Genomic DNA, 16,620 nt, shown 5'->3' on the forward strand with positions numbered 1-16,620 from the left:
GTGTATAAAGAACCCAGTCTGTGGTATTTTTGTCATAGCAACCCAAGCTGACTAAGACAGGCTACTATTTTCTGAGCATTCCTATGTTTCAGGAGTCTGAGTGGTCTCCCACACAACGCTGCCTTCGCCCTGTGCCTTGAGCTCCATCCCAAAGGGCTGACAACCCGAAATAGACTCGCACCCCCTCTTCCACCCACACCACCCTCCTGACTTCCCGTGGTTGCTGTTCCGGCTTCTCAGCCGTCCCTCTTCTCCTCCTCCTCCTTCTTCTTTGACAGACTTAAGAGGATCATGGACAATTCTGATGTCACCATTGCATCTAAACACTAGCAATGTCACATGAAACTCGTGGTCTGTTCTGCGTGGATTCTGCTTGATAGGCGACCTCCCTTCAAGGGCATTGTATAGGAGATTCCACTCAGGCTCCCCAAACCCATCTCGGAAAACAGGATGATCAAACCCTAGCAACCAGATTCTTTAAAGTGCGTTGAGCACATGTTCTCTGAATGTCAATGCCTGTTTCCACCTCAAAGGAGGTTACCTGGAAATGTTAGATTTTCCCTCATGTTGCATTGGCCTGGTAGTGCTTCTCTGTTTTAAGAGTCTCATGCACACCAGTGCTTGGGCTCTTAATTAAAGACCATGTTTAATGAAAAAAATATTAGCAAAGTAGAAAAACACCCACTTGTCCTTGTACGGGTTCCTTAGAAATGGGGCTTGACACAAATTTTATGAGCTAATGCTTTATTGGAGGGTACAGTACCAGGAATTCAAGAGTGAGGGAAGAGAAGAAAGGCAGAAAAGGAAGGAGAGCAGATTCAAAGTAGAATATTACCAAGGTTGGCCCGGCTTTGCAAGAACACTCCACTGCTTGTTCAGTTTTCTGGAATGTCCCTGGGGAGAGGCTGTGTGCACCCACCGAATCTCAGATTCCGTCCATCACACAGAGCGTGGTACTGGGTGAGTGGGGTTGGGGATATGTGGGGGAAGGTGAGCAATTTATCTGCCCACTCCTGTGGGTCTCTCTTGAGTTTTTCCCATGGGGCGTTAACCTCTCCCCATTTCCAGGTGGACTCCCTATAGTCAGGTGGGTCCGGGTGCTGAGGCGACTGCAGCCTTTGCCTGTGTGGGCACCTGAGGCCATCAGAAGTGTTGGGAGATAAGGGGACTGTGGCTCTGCAACCACGGGCACGGTGTGAGCAGTGGCTGATGCCGTTCATGCTGGGAAGCAAGTGTCCCAGGTGGGACGAACAGGTCTGGGTCGGCCAAACCCAGAGTTCCACCACTGACAAAATTATGTATTTAGTAGAGTTCCCCCCAGTTCCATTCTACTCCCAGGTAACTATGGTTGACACTTTGCTCGACGTTCTTCCTGATTTTTTTCCCCTGAGAATATGCACATTCTATTTTTCTAAACACACATTTATTAGTTTTACTTCCCAACACGCATTTACTTTTAAAATGGAAGCATGACGGGTCACCTGAGTGGCTCAGTCGGTTAAGTGTCTGACTCTTAATTTCGGCTCAGGTCATGATCTCACCGGTCATGAGTTCAAGCCCTGTGTCAGGCTCTGTGCTGACAGTGAGAACCCTGCTTGAGATTCTCTCTCTCCCTCTCTCTCTCTCTGCCCCTCCCCAGCTTGTGCATGCGCTCTGTCTCTCTCAAAGTAAATAAATAAACTTTAAAAAAATAAAATGGAAGCATGACATACATATTAGTATGCGATTTGTTTTTTCACATCGTAATACCCTATAATTATTTTTCCAGTTCAGCATATATAGACCTACTTTATTCTTTTTTTTTTTTTTTACAGATAAGTTTGCATACTTTACTTCTCCTGAATCCTAATAGGTTTTAACTCCTAACATACACATTTTGGTAGCATAAATTCTAATATTTTTATTTTGTTTTAATTTTAATTCCAGTATAGTTAACATACAGTTATGTTAGTTTCGGGTGTGCAATATAGTGATTCAGCAATTGTATACATTACTCAGTGCTCATCATACAAGTGCATTCCCTAATCCCTATGTTCCCTAATCCCTGTGTTCCCTAATCCCTATGTTCCCTAATCCCTAGTTCATCCATCCCCCAACTCCTCCCCTCTGGTAACCATCAGTTTGTTCTCTATAGTTGAGAGTCTGGTTTTTTTTGGTTTGTCTTTTTTCTCCTTTGTTCATTCGTTTTGTTATTTAAATTCCACAGGTGAATCAAACTATATAGGATTTGTCTTTATTTATTTTGAGAGAGAGGGAGAGAGAGAGGAGGGGAGGGGCAGAGAGAGAGGGTGAATCCCAAGCAGGCTCCATGCTGACAGTGCCCCAATGTGGGGCTCAAACTCACAAACTGTGAAATCATGACCTGAGCTGAAATCAAGAGTCAGACACTTAACTGACTGAGCCACCCAGGCACCCACGGGATTTGTTTTTCTTTGACTGATTTATTTCACTTAGCATGACACCTGCAGATCCCTCCATGTTGTTGCAAATGACAAGATTTCATTCTTTTTAACGGCCAAGTAATGTTCCATTGTATATATATAGCACATTTCTTTATCCAGTCATCTGTGGATGGACACTTGGGTTGCTTCCTCCTCTTGGCTGTTGCAAATAATGCTGCAATAAACATAGGGAGGCATATATCTTTTTGAATTAGTGTTCTTGTATTCTTTGCGTAAATACTCAGGAATGTAATTGCTGGATCGTAAGGAAGCTCTATTTTTAACTTTTGGAGGCACCTCCATACGGTTTTCCACAGTGGCTGCACCCGTTTGCATTCCCACCAACAGTGCACAAGGGCTCCTTTTTCTCCACATCCTCGCCAACACCTCGATTTTAGCCATTCCTCAGTCTTTTTTTAGTAGATAATACCTCCTTCATTCTTTACATTAAAAAAAAAAGTTTATTTATTTATTTTTGAGAGAGAGAGAGAGAGACAGAGAGAGAGACAGAGCATGAGCAAGGGAGGGGCAGAGAGAGAAAGGAAGACACAGAATCCGAAGCAGGCTCCAGGCTCTGAGCCGTCAGCACAGGGCCTGACGCGGGGCTTGAACTCACAAACTGCGAGATCATGACCTGAGCCGAAGTCGGATGCTTAACCGACTGAGCCACCCAGGCGCCCCTTCTTCATTTTTTTAAGTGATGGTATAGCTTTTTGGTTTATGGATATACTGTAATTTACCTGATCATTTCTCCCTTGATAGACACTGGCAGGATTTTATGGTTTGTGCTTATTTATTTATTTATTTATTTATTATTTGAGAGAGAGAGAGAGAGAGAGAGCGAGCGCACGAGCAGGGGAGAGAGGCAGAGGGAGAGGGAGAGAATCTTAAGACATGTGGTTCCGTCCCATGATTCTGGGATCATGACCTGAACCGCAAGCAGGAGTGGGGTGCTCGACAGACTGAACTCCCCCCCCACCCCAGACTGTGCTCTTTTAAACAACGTTGCTGTGCAGATGGACACAATTTGTGGGGTTTTTTTCCAACTGTGTGAGAAGTGAGTGAGTTGCATTGTTCTTTGGGGGCTGGGGCAGGGGTGTCTAGCCCTTCTTTATTCCCCACATTTCAAGGACACTAGTCCTTTTCCAGTTTTTAGGCTTGGCAAGGTCAAAACCCTCAGACAACGCTGTCAGGAGTGTTTGGTGAAATCCCTCTGACAAAGAGTCCGTGTCTGCTAAATGTGAGCGTACATCTGCCCTGTGACCCAGCAATTCTAGGTTTATGCACAATAGGAGTGAACACAGAATGTCCGTATCTGTTACTCAGAATCACCCATCACAGCAGGGAGCTGAATGCACTTTTTTCGGGTCCAGCTTCTTTCCTTAGCATAATGGTTTGAAGATTCATTCAAACTGTGGTGTGTCTAAATAGCTCATTTTTTTTTTAATTATTTAATGTTTTTATTTGTTTTTGAGTCAGAGAGAGACAGAGCATGAGCAGGGTAGGGGCAGAGAGGGAGGGGGAGACACAGAATCTGAAGCGGGGTCCAGGCTCTGAGTTGTCAGTACAGAGCCTGATGCGGGGCTTGAACTCACAGAGTGTGAGATCATGACCTGAGCTGAAGTCGGACGCTTAACTGACTGAGCCACCCAGGTGCCCCATCATTCTTTTTATTGCTGACCGGTATTCCACTGTATGGCCAACACCACATTTGCTCATCCATTCGCCTGTTGTTTCGGTCATTTCCGGTTTTTGCCTCGTTCCAACACTGTGACTGTTCATGTGTAAGTCTTTCTGGACGTGTGGGTTCCTTTCTTTTTGGGTAAACACCTAGAAGTGTGCCGTCTGGGCTGCAGGATAAGCATATGTTTAACTTCTCAAGAAACGTGCTTGGGGCGCCTGGGTGGCTCAGTGGGTGAAGCGTCCGACTCCGGCTCAGGCCACGATCTTGTGGTTCGTGGGTTTGAGCCCCGTGTTGGGCTCTGTGCCGACAGTTCGGAGCCTGGAGCCTGCTTCAGATTCTGTCCCCCTCTCTCTCTGCCCCTCCCCTGCTCATGCTCTGTTTCTGTCTCAAAAATAAATAAACTTAAAAAAAAAAACCCAACACATCACCTTTTCCCAAATGGTTGTGCCGTTTTACATTCCCTCCATCAGTGATGAAACAGAACAGGCTGAGCCTTTGTAATGTTACCAATATCCCTGGGGGATTCTGCGGCTCACCTGAGCTCAGAACCACTGGCTTAGAGGATGATGGATTGAGGGGGGTGCTCTTTTCCTTCAGGAGGTGACAGGAAGCGCGGAGCCTCTGAATCAGAAGTGTGCCTGGTGCGGTGGAGATAGAGGGCCGGCAAGCGGGTCGGTGGGCTTGACTGTCTCTGCGAGGGGAAATGCCTTGATAGAGACCAGAGTGGAGGGGCAGGGGCAGGGAAGGATACGCTGTATGGACTCAATTCTGAATGATGTTGGGAGCCACTGTCGGGTTTTTGAGCAGAAGCAGGACATGATTTTGTAGCTTAGGAAACTGAAGCTCAGAGAGGTGAATGAACTGGCCACAGGGTCACACAGTAAGTGGCTGAGCTGAGATTCAAGCCTGGTCTGTCCACAGCCAGAGCGCGTGTGATTGACCTCTGTAGTCCCTTTGAGCTGTCTTTGGTATCAAATACACACATAAAAAGATGTTTGGAAGCCGTCGATGTCCTGCCAAAGACCACCAGGAACACACTAGAAGTTGAGACAATTGGATTTATTACTCATTACAGCGCGGGAGACCTGACGCCCTGCGCAACTGCGGGGGTGTCCCAGTAAGAGAACTCAGGGTGTTAGAAAGACCTGATTATAGGACTCGGGCTTTGGTTGGGTGATTCTGGGGAGAGTTAAGGATCTAGGAGTTTTGCACTGGAGCGGTGCTGTTAGGAAGCAGGGATAATTCTAGGACTGGGGCTCTTAAATCTTATGTATGTATGTATGTATGTATGTATGTATTTATGAGAGAGAGAGCACACAAGCGGGTGGGAGGGGCAGAGGGAGAGAATCAGTTCGACTCCACGACCCTGGGATCACGACCAGAGCCCAAACCAAGAGTCGGACACTCGACCCACTGAGCTACGCAGGTGCCTGGGGCTCTCAAATCTTATCCAGAGGACAGTAGAGCCAGGCTGAGGCTGTAATTGGTAAAGAAGCAGCCATTACTGCTATTAGCCAAGAAGGGGAGATGTTTGGTATTTCGTGGCCTGGACCATGTTCGTGTTCTGTCTTGTTTTACGGTGGTTCCGAGGTGGCCTTGTCTGATGTTGATGTTCCGTGAAATTGTTATTTCGACGGGAGAACACGGAGGCCAGCTGACAGGGCCAGGCCAGCTCCTGGATGTCAGGCACTGCTCTCCTCTCTCTCAAAGCCTTGACAGTTGTTTGATATTCATGGTGGAAATCGGGCTAGGGGAAAACTAGCTTTGGAACATGATCCCATCCTGAAGTCACAGCTTCTGACTGAGGCCATCTCACCCAGCTGTGCCAGCCCAGCTCTTTCTGGACCATACCCTGGTGGATTGAAAACTTCCCTGTGTGCTTGTTTATTTTTTTTTAAGTTTATTTATTTATTTTGAGAGAGACAGAGAGTGTACGTGAGAGAGAAAGAGAGAGAGAGAGAGAGAGAGAGAGAGAGAGAGAGAGAGAGCACGAGCCGGGCAAGGGCAAAGAGAGAGGGAGAGAAAGAATCCCAAGCAGGCTCTGAGATGTCAGCAAGGAGCGTGATGTGGGGCTCGATCCCGCAAACTGTGAGATCATGACCTGAGCCGAAATCAAGAGTGGGACCCTTAACCAACGGAGCCACCCAGGCACCCCTGTTTGTTTTAAACAACTTTATTGAAATATAGTTCACATGTCTTCAAATCCACACATTTAAAGGTACAATTCAGTGATCTTCAGTGTATTTACATGCAACCATCACCCCATCTCATTCCAGAACATTTTCATTGTTTTAAACAGAAACCATATCAGTAGTGACTCCCCGTTTCCTCCCTACTCCGCATCACAGCCCGAGGTAACCACTCATCTACTCTCTGTCTCTATGGATTTACCTATTGTGAATATTTCACGTAACTGGAATCACATAATACCTGGTCTTTTGTGACCGGCTTCTTTCACTGAGCATAATGTCTTCAAGTTCATCTGCTTTATAGTGTGGGTCACTGCATTATTCCTTTTCATGGCTGAATCATATTCCATTGTGTGGATAGACCACCTTTTGCTTATCCATTCATTAACTGAGGAACTTCGGAGGTATTTCCGCCTTCTTGTTGTGCCTGGGGTAAAAACAGTACTTTCCTCTGAAAGCCCAGATCACTTTGTAGGAATCTTTATCTTTTCACAGAACTTCTTGTTTCTGGGAGATGAACCAGACTCCAGGAGAGAGTGGGACAGAAGAGGGAAAAGGGAAAAGGGATTTATCCAGTCGGGAAGCTCGCAGCCATTGGCTAGCTTTGTCACCCAGCAGGGGCTCTGAGGGTGCAAAGATAACTTAGGGCAGAAGTCCCTGCCTTCGAGGAGCTCACAGGCCAGTGAGTGGAGGGGGCACATGTATTGTTTCCCCTCCTAGGATCCACCCCATTTTTCTGGTCTTCTTCAGGGGAAGCGCCCCCCGCCCCCCCTCCCCGGTTCCTGGGAAGGAGAAACCCAGGCCTGACCAGCCCGCATTAGCCAACCCGTGGGCCTAGTGGTTGCCTCAGGAATGGGCAGGGACTGACTTCAGACAGTCCAGTGACATTCCATGACACTTTTCCTGGACCTCTTTTCTTTTTCCTTTTTTTTAATGTTTATTTTTGAGAGAGAGAGAGACAGAACATGAGTGGGGAAGGGCAGAGGGAGAGAGGGAGACACAGAATCCGAAGCAGGCTCCGGGCTCCGAGCTGTCAGCCCAGAGCCCGACGCGGGGCTCGAACCCACGAACCGCGAGATCATGACCCGAGCCGAAGTCGGACGCTTAACCAACTGAGCCACCCAGGTGTTCCTCCTGGACCTCTGAGAAAAGGTAATTTTTCATTTGGTTCATTGTTCTTCCCGTGTGGTTGATGCAAAACTCGGCTGGAAGCCTGAGGCTGCTGGTGGCCATCTCGCGGTGGTTTGGGGACAGCCTGCCCGAGCAAGAAGGTGACAGAAGGAAAGCAGGGCGCAGACACGGGAGACCAAACCGCATCCTGGTGATGTAACCTGAGCAACTGGACCACACTGTGCCTGATTTTTTTGCTACCTTTATGCTTTTCAGCTGCACGAACTCTTAATCTTTAAGAATTAGAAAAATAACGGGGGCGCCTGGGTGGCTCAGTCGGTGAAGCGTCTGATTGTCGATTTCGGCTCGGGTCATGATCTTGCGGTCATGAGATCAAGCCCTGTGGCAGACCCTGTGTTGCCAGCGCTGCCTGCTTGGGATTCTCTGTCTCCTTCTCTCTGCCCCTCCCGCGCTGTGCACACTCAAGCTCTCTGTCTCTCTTTCTCAAAATAAATAAATACACATTAGAAAAAAGAATTAAAAATTCATCATGATAATGGTTGCACAGCTCTGTGAATATAACTAAAACCATTGAACTGTATACTTTAAATGGGTAAGTTGTGTGGCATATAAACTATACTTGAATAATAAAAAATAACACCAGATAAGGACGATGATAGAACCACTTGAGAATATTATGGAAACCCAGAAAAAGAGCAGCTCACTTTGTCTGCAAAGCAGACGGCAAACAGCCTTCCTGAGTAGATGTTACTCTATGTTACCGGTGAGGAAGCAAAGACACTCCCAGAAAGGAGCTGAGTATGTACCTCTTAATGAGCGACAGGGCTAAGAATTACATTTCTAGGAGCGCCTGGCTGGCTCAGTCCGTACAGCACGTGAGTCTTGATCTTGGGGTTGTAAATTGGAGCCCCACCATGTTGGGTGTAGAGATTACTTTAAAAAAAAAACCTAAAAGAAAAAAAAATATTTCTAGCCCATAAGCTGGTCTTTGAAAACACAGTCTTTCCTTAGGCACTGTCAAAATCTAAACCATGGTGCTAATTAATTGACCTAAATTATTTTAAAGCATTTATAGCATCGAGCCTGCTTATCATGAGCATCTCCAAATACACACGGGGAAAATCCCTGTAGTTCTAACGCCTTTTATTTTGGATTTCCAGAGTTTGACAAAAACTTTTTCACGTTTCAAAGTGACTTATGTGAAAAAGTTATGTAAATAAGAAGTCCAGGATGTGAACTTCAGGCATAGCTGGATCCAGGGGCTTTCTGATGGCAATAGCATCTGATATCTATTCTCTGCTCCTCAGCTTGGGATTTGCATGCAGGCTATCCACACATGGTGGCAAAGGTGGTCTCCAGGACCTCTAGGGTTAAATCTTACCAATAGCTTCAGAAAATTCAATGCATTTTCATTGCATATCATTGGCTCAGCTTGGGACACACATACCTATCCCTGGACCAATCCCTGTACTTATGCTGATTAGTCAAGCTTAGAGCCAGAGGGCAGGGATAGTCTACCTGAGTGGTGCTGGATAAGATAGGAGGGAAAGGAATCCCCAGTGGACAAGTGAGGTACTCTTACAGAGGGGAGAATGGATGTTGAGCACACATAAATAAACAAACAAACAAACAAGAAAACAAACAAATACATTGATGTTTAGTTTGGGACCAGGAAGTCAGTAGTACTCCCTCACACTGTAGAAATATAGTCATCTAATAAAGTTGATATTAAAAATGTTCTCTTTTGGGACACCTGGGTGGCTCAGTCGGTTGAGCATCCGACTTCGGCTCAGGTCATTATCTCACAGCTCGTGAGTTCAAGCCCCATGTCGGGCTCTGTGCTGACAGCTCAGAGCCTGGAACCTGCTTCAGATTCTGTGTCTCTCTCTTTCTCTGCCCCCACCCCTGTCAGAAATAAATAAACATTAAAAAAAAATAAAATGTTCTCTTTTTAATACTTCAGTTTCATTTTCATGATCTGGACTACCCTTTTCTTTTCACTTAATTTCCCAAATCTTTAAATATTGTTCTTCCTCACCCCTGGATTCTACCATCAAGAATGCCCCTCTTCTGTTTTCCTGTAGCATTTTCTATTTGGATTACCCCCTTTAGTCTCTAATTAATTACTTCCAGGTATTGTTCCCCGTGTGCAAGCAGGGCCTACCACAGGGGCCCAGGGTCATGTGACCAGGCCTTCAAATTCACTAGCAGACTCCCATTTAGACATTTCCTTTTTTTTCCTCTTTTTTTTCTTTCTTTGTTTCTTTCTTCCTTTCTCTTTCTTTTCTTCCTCCCCGTCTCTCTCCCTCCTTCCCTCCCTCACCCCCCCATCTATTTATCTATCTATCTATCTATCTATCTATCTATCTATCTCTATGCCCAACGTGGGGCTCCAACTTACAACCCCAAGATCAAGAGTCACATGCTCTACTGACTGAGCCAGCCAGGCGCCTCTAGACTTTTCTTTTCTTTTTTTAATTTTTTTTTTAACGTTTATTTATTTTTCAGACAGAGAGAGACAGAGCACGAACGGGGGAGGGGCAGAGAGAGAGGGAGACACAGAATCGGAAGCAGGCTCCAGGATTGAGCCATCAGCCCAGAGCCCGATGCGGGGCTCGAACTCATGGACCGCGAGATCGTGACCTGAGCTGAAGTCGGACGCTTAACCGACTGAGCCACCCAGGCGCCCCTAGACTTTTCATTTTTACAGATGTTAATTTTACATTTGGTTTATAATTCAGGACAGGAGTTTGTATCAGTCAGAAAACAGAATCCATTCTAGGTCTTTCCAATAGAAAGTTTTGTGTTTTTTTGTAAGATTTTATTTTTAAGTACTCTCTACACCAAATGTGGGGGTCGAACTCACACCCCAAGATCAAGAGTTGCATGCTCTACCGACGGGGCTAGCCAGGGGCCTCTCCAATGGAAAGGTTTTAATGCTGGAAATTGGTTAGACATATGCATTAGTTATCTACTGCTGTGTAACAAGGCACCCCAAAACTTAGTGGCTTAGAACAACAATCACTATTATCTTTTGTAGTTTCTGCAGATCTGGAAGTTGAGAGCAGCTTGGCTGAGCAGTTCTGATGCAGGGTCTCTCATGAGTTGTAGTCAAAATACTGGCGAGGGCTGCTCTCATCTGAGGGCTTAACTGGGGCCAGAGCAGCCACTTCCGGGATGGTGTGCTTGATGGCTGCTGGGGGGAGGCATTAGTTTTCCCCCATGTAGGTCTTTCCCAGAGCAGCTCCAGTGTCCTTATGACATGATAGCTGGCTTCCTCAGAGGAAGTGAGTCAAGAGAACAAGGTAGGGAGTGCCTGGGTGGCTCAGTCGTTTGAGCTCTTGGTTTCAGCTCAGGTTATGATCCCAGGGTCGTGGGATCAAGCCCTGCGTCAGGCTCTGTGCTCAGCGCGGAGCCTGCTTAAGAGTCTCTCTCTCTCCGTCTGCCCCTCTGCCCATCTCCCCCTCTGCCCCCTCCCCAGCTCGTGTGTGCACTCTCTCTCTCTCAAAAAACAAACAAACAAACAAAAAAAAAACAAGATAGAAACTACAATACCTTTTATGACTTAGCATCAGAAGTCACACATTGTCACATTTGCCACATTCTCCTAGACAGAGGTGAGTCACAAAGCCAGTTCTGCCTCCTGGTCCAGGAGAGGGGAATTAGGCTGCACCTTTTGAAGGGAGGGGGACCAAAGCGTTTGTAGATATGTTTTGAAATCGTCACAACAGGTGATGATAGGAGCCAAGCAAGGGATGGTGAGACGAGCCACAGATTAGCAACAGCAGAAAGCCGCTATTCCAGTTAGGCCTGGAGGGCATGAAGGGAAGTGTGCAATTACCAGAGTCCAGGATCCAGGACCACCCAGCGGAAACGGGAACTTCCGAGGGGCTGGACACTCGAAGATACAGCGGAGTTGCTTCCCAAAGCGGAGGGAGACAGATGCTGTGGCCTCTTCCTTCCTCCACCTTCCGACCTTCTGTCAGGGTCTGCAACTGGCCCAACCTACCAGGAAGCGGACTGCAAGGGAGCCTGGGAGATGTAGTTCCTCGTGATTCGGGGGTGGGCGGAGAGGGCTGCCTGGGTCTGAGATCAAATGGGCAGAAGCCTAACACGGAGCCCCCTCCCCTGCCCTCCCGCAAGGACTGATCTGATTAAGTGGTGATATTGTGGTTATGTTTATCTTCACTTCTGATCGCTCTATGAAAACTGTTCCCAACAAAGTGACATTTTAAAACTGAAAATGAAAAAAAAAAATACTGATGAGAGAAAATCCCTTAGTCTCCTTTATTCTTCCCTAATTATAAAACAGACTTCCGTGGGACCAGAAGGGAAAGGGAGTGTTCATACCCAGACAGCAGAAAGCTGAGCTAGCCTTTCTGTGGAAACAGCCTTTTGTTATTCTGTTTAGAACTTGCCAGCATTTGAGAACTGATGGATGCAACTGTTCAATTTCTAATCTGGTTTCCTAGTCCCTCGCTCAACAAGCTTCTGATTCCAAGCAGAAAGGATTTATTTTGTCTGTTCTAGGTATATACCCCAGAGAATTGAAAACGTATGTCCATACACAAATGTGTGTGTGAACATTCATAGCAGCATTATTCCCAATAGTCAAAAAGTGGAAACTCAAAAATGTCCATCAAATGGCAAACAACGTGTGGTCCGTCTACACAATGCAGTATTATTCAGCCACAGAAAGGAATGAAGTACCACATGGAAGAAACTCGAAAACATGGTGCTAAGTAAGAGAAGCTGGCCACAAAAGGCCACGGATTGTATGACCTCATCTCAAATCCATAGAGACAGAAAATAGATGAGTGGTTGCCAGGAGGGCTGGGGGAAATGGGAAATGGGGAGTGACAGCTAATGGGTACAAAGTTTCTTTTAGGGGTGATGAAATGTTTTGGAATTGGACAGAGGTGATAGGTGAACGACTCTGAATACGCTAACAACCACTGGACCGTACACATTAAAAGGGTGATTTCACGGGGCGCCTGGGTGGCTCAGTTGGTTGAGCGTCTGACTTTGGCTCAGGTCATGTTCTCACGGTTCGTGAGTTCGAGCCCCGTGTGGGGTTCTGTGCTGACAGCTCAGAGCCTGGAGCCTGCCTCGGATTCTGTGTCTCCCTCTCTCTGTCCCTCCCCCATTCGCACTCTGTCTCTGTCTCTCTCAAAAATAAATAAACATTAAAAAAAAAAAAAAAAGGTGATTTTGCTCTTTTTCCCCCCTGGCTGCTTGGAGCTCAGCCACCACCGTAAACGACACAATAACTATCTGGACCGGAAAGTTCATGACTGACTGACTACTTTACGGAAACAAACGGTCATCGATGTTCTACACCCTGGAAAGCAACAGTACCTAAGAAATTCAAGAAAAACTAGCCAAAATGTACAAGACCACAACAGATGTCATCTTTGTATTTGGATTCAGAACGAATTTTGGCAGTGTTGTTGCAGGATCATTGAGAGAGGCAGTCAGGAGAGAATTATTGAGACGTGTTCCGGGGCAACTTAGTAAGTTTATTTAAGCAGCACGGTGACAGGACCCTTGGGCAGAGAAATCTGCACTCTGGCTGTATGAAGCTGGTGGTTATATGCTTAGTGCTGAAGGGGGAGGGGACGTGCAGGGAGTAGTAGGTCACAAATGTCTTCTTTGAATGTCTACTCGTAAAACTACTTTTGCAAGATTTCTCTGGTGCTTATCATTCAGCTTGGTATGAACTATCAATGAGATGCACAGGCAGTCATGAGACCCTTTAAGTATGTAGCAAGCAGCTCTTACCTGATGCTTATCAAAACCGTGCAGGCTATATAGGTCACCCTTCTGGGCTAAAGGTGAACATTTTTCTGCTCCTGTCCCTCATCAGTGGCAAGACAACTGGCTTTGGCATGATTTATGATTCCTTAGGGTGTGTAAAGATACATGAACCCAAACATAGACTTGCAAGACCTGGCCTGTTGGAGAACAAAAAGACCTCAAGAAAACGGCGAAAAGAATGCAAGAACGGAATGAAGAAAATCAGGGGCGCTGCAAAAGCTAATGCTGGTGCTGGTGAACAGCGGGCTGGAGATTGGACTACAGAAGGGGTAAAGATTACGGGACGCCTGGGTGGCTCAGTTGGTTGAGCGTCTGACTTCCGCACAGGTGGTGATCTCTTGGTTCACGGCTCATGGGTTCGATCCCCATGTCAGGCTCTGTGCTGACAGCTTGGAGCCTGGAGCCTGCTTCGGATTCTGGGTTTCTATCTCTCTCTCTGCTCCTCCCCCGATCATGCTCACTCGCTTGCTCTTTCTCAAAAAATACACATTAAAAAATTAAAAAAAAAAAAAGGAGTAAAGATTCTGCATTGATTTTATCTGTGGTGATTGTGCAGATTTTTCATGTGAGGGTTAATAGACTAAGAGCTTCTATGTGGAAAAAAAGAGAGTGATTTCATGGCATGAATTATATTTCTATTCCTTAGTAAAGCTGGAAAGAAAGGGGGAAGGAGGAAGGAAGGAAGGAAGGAAGGAAGGGAGGGAGGGAGGGAGGGAGGACAGGACCCATTTTTTGTTGCACCTCACTGATTACTGATAACCCCCTGGTAGGTTCTGGGCCAGACCTGAGTTGAGAGATTCATTCGTCATTCATCATATATTACTAAGTGCCGGCTATGAGCCATCTGTTTCTTGTGTTGAATGCGTTCACACACACCATGGCACGTGAGCACCTGCCAGTCTGTGCTGAGGACTATAAAAGTGTACATTTACAGTGGGTGGGCCTGGCAAGTTCTGAGAGCCTGTCTTCAGATCCCGAAGTAATGTCAAAAGACACTTGATGACTAATTTATGGCTATGCCACTGAAAAGAAAACCCTCTACAAAGAAGGAACCATGACAAGTAGTTGATAAGTGATTAGTTTATGGTACTGTGATTGGAGTTACTTTTGTCTCTTTTCTGATTTTTAGATAGCACAGTTAATTACACTTCTAATACAAAAAAATAAATTCACAGATGACTTCTGGCTGCATTTTTGGTTTGGCCACCACTGTGTCTTCAAACACTGGAGCCAAGTGTATTTAGATACAGCATCTATGCTCCAATTTGCCACACTCCTCCCTACTCCCTATTGCCTTAAGCTGGGGTGCCTTCACTCATTCATATAAACTGCCTGATCCCTGAAGGCATTTGAATTTGGGTCCCCTGATTTACTTTATAAAATCCAACAATATATAATTCAGGGTGGTCCACCAAGATGATAAATGTCCACATTTTAAGTCCCTGGTAAGTGGAATTAGAACATTTCATCAGTTTGAAAGTGAAAATTAATGTATTTAATTTCTAGATAAAAACAGAATTGTTCTTGGCACTTTTCTATACAGTTCGGTTGCTTGGGAAGTCAAAAAACCTGTTTCAGTTTAATTCATTAAAAAAATTTTTTTTAATGTTTATTTTTTTTGGAGAGAGAGATACAGTGTGGGGGGTGGAGGGGCAGAGAGAGAGGGAGACGCAGAATCTGAAACGGGCTCTAGGCTCTGAGCTGTCAGCACAGAGCCTGACACGGGGCTCGAACTCAGGAACAGTGAGATCATGGCCTGAGTCGAAGTCGGTTGCTTAACCGACTGAGACACCCAGGCGCCCCAGTTTAATTCATTTTAATAGGAAACTACTGTAGGTATTATAAGCAGGAAGAACTTCAATACAGAGAAAGAGAGGCATATAAGTGGGTTAGTGAGGCTGGAGGGAACAGGCTCTGGGCTCCCAGAATAACACAACAGAACTGACCTGGCAGCACAAGCAGGGCCTTTGACACAGTCCGGAGAGCGGGGAGTCAGGGGACATCACTAGAGCTCTTGAGTTCAGTCAAGGAAGCCCTGCACCTGTTTTTTGACACCTGAAGCGGGGAAACTGGATATTGGGCCACTACTGCCCCCTATTGCCTGATGGTCTTTCAAGAAATAATCCCTAAAAAGAAAAAGAAAAAGAAAAAATCCCTCAAATTTGCACAGCACCTTCACATATGGGATGCCATCTGATCCTCTTAATAACTTCACTAGATGATCAAGGTGCATGGTGGACGTGGTGTCCTCCCCCTTTTACAAGCGAGGAAACTGAAGCTCAAAGCTGATGGGACATAATGAAGGTCACACAGCTATGTGCAAAACTGGAGTAAGCCGCCAGGTCTCCCCAGCGCCAGGTCAGGTCAGCACACTCCACCTAGTGTCATGAATGGGGTCTTTGGTGGCCCCGGGATAGGCTCTGCGAGCACAGCATACACATGCCAAGACTGTGCCACAGGAGTGCCGCAGACTGGCAAATAACCGTAGCCCGGTTGCACAAATCTGCATCACCAACACAGAAGACAGGGCTGCTTTGTGGCAGAGGTTATGTCTAGGGACATTCGAGAGAAGAAAAAAGGTGACATTTGGGTTGGGTTTTGAGGGATGATCTGGCAGCAAAGTGCAGAAAATTGTCCTAGCAGCTTGCAAGAGCTGAGGGGGCGTGATGTGGCAGGAGCACTTTGGGAAACTGACAGAATTCCAATTTTGGAGGATTTGAACCAGGTAAAAAATATTTTTGTAGTTGAAGTATGATATGCATACAGTAAAATAAGGTGCAGTCATCTTTTTTATTATTATTAAATTTTTTTTAACATTTATTTTTGAAAGACAACATGAGTGGGGGGAGGGGCAGAGAGAGAGGGAGACACAGAATCTGGAGCAGGTTCCAGGCTCTGAGCTGTCAGCATAGAGCCCAACACGGGGCTCGAACTCAGGAACCGTGAGATCATGACATGAGCTGAAGTTGGACGCTCAACTGACTGAGCCACCCAGGCATCCCTATTATTATTTTTAATGTTTATTTACCTTTGAGAGAGAGAGAGAGAGAGAGAGAGAGAGAGACAGACAGACAGACAGACAGAACACGAGCAGGGGAGGGGCAGAGAGAGGGAGACACAATCTCAAGCAGGCTCCAAGATCTGAGCTGTCAGCACAGAACCTGAGGCAGGGCTCGAACTCATGAACTGTGAGATCATGGCCTGAGCCAAAGTCAGATGCTTAACCAACTGAGCCACTCAGGCGCCCCAAGGTGTATTAGTCTTAAGTATAAAAATACTATGTGAACATATAAAAACTTTCCCAAATCCCAGGAAGTTCCCTTGTGCCCCTTCCCAGTCTACGCCCATCTCCATCCTT

The 16,620-nt window shown here is 46.2% G+C and overlaps 1 long non-coding RNA gene, 1 other non-coding gene and 1 pseudogene across 2 annotated transcripts; 2 read left to right on the forward strand and 1 right to left on the reverse strand.

The window, feature by feature from the left end:
• Window positions 1-7,382: 7,382 nt before the first annotated feature.
• On the reverse strand, window positions 7,383-11,407 carry LOC115528612. The gene is made up of 3 exons (XR_003973318.1): window positions 11,287-11,407; window positions 11,001-11,118; window positions 7,383-7,569 (listed from the first exon to the last, which is right to left on the reverse strand). It is a non-coding gene; the product is annotated as an uncharacterized LOC115528612 (long non-coding RNA).
• Window positions 11,408-12,177: 770 nt separating this feature from the next.
• LOC115528069 lies at window positions 12,178-13,570 on the forward strand (annotated as a pseudogene).
• On the forward strand, window positions 13,548-13,639 carry TRNAG-UCC. The gene has a single exon. It is a non-coding gene; the product is annotated as a tRNA-Gly (tRNA).
• The last annotated feature ends 2,981 nt before the right edge of the window (window positions 13,640-16,620 follow it).

Source organism: Lynx canadensis, chromosome D3 (genome assembly GCF_007474595.2).
Source record: "Lynx canadensis isolate LIC74 chromosome D3, mLynCan4.pri.v2, whole genome shotgun sequence".
NCBI classification, from domain to species: Eukaryota; Metazoa; Chordata; class Mammalia; order Carnivora; family Felidae; genus Lynx; species Lynx canadensis.